Source organism: Mandrillus leucophaeus, unplaced genomic scaffold (assembly GCF_000951045.1).
Source record: "Mandrillus leucophaeus isolate KB7577 unplaced genomic scaffold, Mleu.le_1.0 Scaffold969, whole genome shotgun sequence".
In the NCBI taxonomy this organism is placed as follows: Eukaryota; Metazoa; Chordata; class Mammalia; order Primates; family Cercopithecidae; genus Mandrillus; species Mandrillus leucophaeus.
This window is the reverse complement of record NW_012110574.1, coordinates 65,759-69,677: the sequence shown is the minus strand read 5'-3', so window position 1 is coordinate 69,677 and position 3,919 is coordinate 65,759. Positions and strand designations below refer to the sequence as shown.

The 3,919-nt window shown below is 35.4% G+C and overlaps 1 pseudogene across 1 annotated transcript; it reads right to left on the bottom strand.

Moving 5' to 3' along the window:
- Window positions 1-538: 538 nt before the first annotated feature.
- Window positions 539-3,919, bottom strand: LOC105532553 (annotated as a pseudogene). The gene is made up of 4 exons (XR_001005004.1): window positions 3,835-3,919; window positions 2,155-2,368; window positions 1,803-1,838; window positions 539-1,498 (listed from the first exon to the last, which is right to left on the bottom strand). The product of XR_001005004.1 is annotated as a tripartite motif-containing protein 60-like (transcript).

Sequence of the window (3,919 nt, the reverse complement as noted above, 5' to 3'; positions counted from 1 at the left end):
TGAGCACCTACCAGCACTTACTGGTCTCTAAATGGAAGGTGAGCACCTACCAGCACTTACTGGTCTCTAAATGGAAGGTGAGCACCTACCAGCACCTACTGGTCTCTAAATGGAAGGTGAGCATCTGGTCTCTAAATGGAAGGTGAGCATCTGGTCTCTAAATGGAAGGTGAGCATCTGGTCTCTAAATGGAAGGTGAGCATCCATTTATGTTTGTGGACATGGCCTTCTGCTCCGTTTCCATGAGAAATACCTAGGGAATCCTGGGCCTGTAGTGGAGGTTCTCTAAGTGCCAAAGTCAGTAAGTCTCAAGAATATAATTAATAGTATTTTCTGCACATTACTATCTCAGGGTTACTTTTGCCCAAAAATGTGTAAAAACAAATATTAAGATTTTTATCCTTTACATTATCTTAATTAGGTCATCATACAAACCTTTTATTTTCCTCCCAATCATTGCATTTTTGTTTTATTCTCTGTTTAAATTGTTACCTGCTTTAGAGGCAAAAACTTAAAAAAAAAATACACTACACAAATACTAACAGGTAACAGCAATTTATTTAAATGTAATTAGATTTCTTTAAGTAAATAATTTAAGTAAACAGTTTATATTACTTGTATAAATTATTTTACATCTCACCCTCAATCTTAAAAAAATTTAGCTAGGTATGCAATTCAAAATTGACAGATTTTTTCAAAGTAGGCAACTTAACATTTTATTGGACAAGTTAGGTAATATTAATTCTCAAATATTTTATCTTAGAAATCAACACACTTGACAATTGATATTCATAGTATCTATGAAAGTGACATTCTGAACGTGCTTTATACTTGCCAAAAATTTAGGAGAAAAAAATCTATTCTGGCCTTCAGCAGTAAAACTTAAAGATTAAAGAAATAAGATTAAATTTACTGGTTAAATTACCCAAAAAACTGAAACAGATTCATTTACTTGTTCTTTATCTTTCAGTATCTGATAATGAACAGATTTTAAGATGTTCAGAATCTGCTTCAGTATAGAAATAAGGCCAAACAGCTCTTGTGAAAGAATCATTAAAATATACAGAACAAACCTATCACTTACATTACTTTAAAAAATCACCAAATTCATAGTCCAAAAGAATACCAATCTTATTGGATTTTACTACTGACAGAAGTGGGCTTTTTTAGGACCTGATGCAGCATAACCACTCTATATATCATCCAATTGCCCCCAAATCAACCCAGAACTGAAGGTTGATCCTGCCAGGTCCTAAGAAGACCGTCTTGACACACACCCAATTTTCATTTAGGATCGTTTCCCACTTCTCCTTCCAGTAATGTCTGCCAGAACTACACTTCTGAGAGCCCAGGACAGCAGGGCAGAAATAAAATCTCCTTGGGTTGTAATAAACGTCTGGTTTTGTTCTTCCATTACACAGCTTTTTCTATCCTCGGAGACAATAAGTTGAGGATGTGCTGTGTCAAGATCTAAAACCAAGGACAGGTGCGGTGGCTCACACATGTATTCCCAGCACTTTGGAAGGCTGAGGTGGGTGGATCATGAGGTCAGGAGATCAAGACCATCCTGGCTAACACGGTGAAACCCCATCTCTACCAAAAATACAAAAAATTAGCTGGGCCTGGTGGTGGGCACCAGTAGTCTCAGCTATTCAGGAGGGTGAGGCAGGAGAACTGCTTGAACCTAGGAGGCGGAGGTTGCAGCGAGCAGAGATCACGCCACTGCACACCAGCTTGGGTGACAGAGCGAGATTCCATCTCAAAAAAAGAAAAAAAAAAGATCTAGAATTAAATCTACTTGAAATAGTTCTGTCTAAGCCAGAATATAGAGGAGGACGACTAAAATCCTATATATTTTTTTTTTTTGGAGACGGAGTCTCACTCTGTCGCCTAGGCTGGAGTGCAGTGGCGCGATCTCGGCTCACTGCAAGCTCTGCCTCCCGGGTTTACACCATTCTCCTGCCTCAGCCTCCTGAGAGGCTGGGACTACAGGCGCCTGCCACCACGCCCGGCTAATTTTTTGTATTTTCAGTAGAAACGGGGTTTCACCATGTTTGCCAGGATGGTCTCGATCTCCTGACCGCGTGATCCGCCTGCCTCGGCCTCCCAAAGTGCTGGGATTACAGGCGTGAGCCACCGTGCCTGGCCCTAAAACCATATTTTATATTTTGTTAATCTATATGAAAAGAGTTCAGAGTATTTCAGGTTTCAATACCTGTGGTGCACACTCTTAATACGTGTCAGCAATTCCAGGTTTGACTGCATAGAATTGCCCACTACCTCCCCCAGTAGATGTTTAAATGTAGAAACATAATCTGAAAATTTTACAAGGTTTTCATTTAGTTTTGCTAAAATGTCCATCTCTTCATCTTGTTTCAATTGTGAGAGTCAACTGTGCAACATGGGTACAATTATACTCTCTTCATATGCAGAATTAATGTCATTGTTTTTACTACAGATACTTTCCATTTTTCACCTGAGACCACAGGCTAATTTCAAAAAGAATATTTACTTCTAATTATGTAGCTTCTGTTACATAGCTAGTATTGTCTTTGTTTACTTCATGTATATGCCAAAAAGACCTGATAACTTATGAAACATTCAACTGTTTACTTCAACAAACTGGCTCAATAAATTTAATAAACTCAATTATGTCAATTTTATAATGTAAAATGAACAATAACTAAACAAAAATTGGATTAAATAGCATTCTCTAATTGAAACTAAATATAAAATATACTAAACATACAATACATGCACTATGAAATTATTCACATGTGAAAAATTATTTTGTGAACACCATTAAATATTATCAAAGTCACTTTCATAATCTCTGAGGGGATTATACAAAGAATGTTTTATGAAATTAGACGAAAAGAAAATTACATATTATGTCTATGGTGAGCAATAGGCAAACAAACAAACAACAAAAAATTAGAATTTGCACAAGATGATTCTAAGCCAGGAGCAATAACATTTTAGATAAATGAATTTAATACACAGCAGAGAAAATAGATTTGCTTTCAAAATCTTTGAAGTTTCTGGTTTGCTGGTAACTGATCAAAGCTTGTAAAATTATCTATTTCACTCTAATATTTTTCTTTTCTTCTCAAAGTAGGTACACAACCATAAACAAATACGATTACTTTCTCTATAAATCTGTTACACCTAAAGTTTATTTCATACTGATATATTTGTATATTTAAATCCATGTAAAACAAAATTAAAGGTCTGTATGTGTTTAGCAGACCAGAGAAGTCATGTTCAACAGAAAAAAGTAGGATAAAATTTTGTAAATAGTTGTTCAGAATTCAGAAACATAGCTCCACTATACTCATAATCTTTGTTACAACCATCATAATAACCTGTAGTTACAACAAAACAAAAATGTAAGTTATAGAAACCATATTCTCTAAATTATTTTAAGTTAAAGACCACTGACAAAGGGATCACTAGAGATGTTATTCCACTGTCACCCAACAGTATATTGTTACCTATAACCTTGGGTTAAGATGGGATAAATTGTTATCAGTGGCAAGATACATATTCAGTGTAAAATAGCCTTAACACAGTAACAACAATTTTGGTTTATTAAAACAAATTAAGTTCACACGTTGTCATTTAAAAGGCATTTTGAAATTCACTGTATTTTAATAACCTTAATTTGCAAATGGTAAAGCAATTTCCTTCTAAAATTCAAATTGTTTCTCTTACTAAGCAGATTATCCTGATCACTTACCACACTCCTATCATCCTGTCACTTACGACACCGCTGTAAACTACTAAGTGGCCTTTCCACTTAGGATTTCTTCATGTATCTTAGATTTCAGTTTACTTAATCTTCCATGGGAAAGTATATAAATCTGTCCATCTAATAGAGAAGAACCTCTCATAACTCTGGTGCAGCAATCATTGACCAT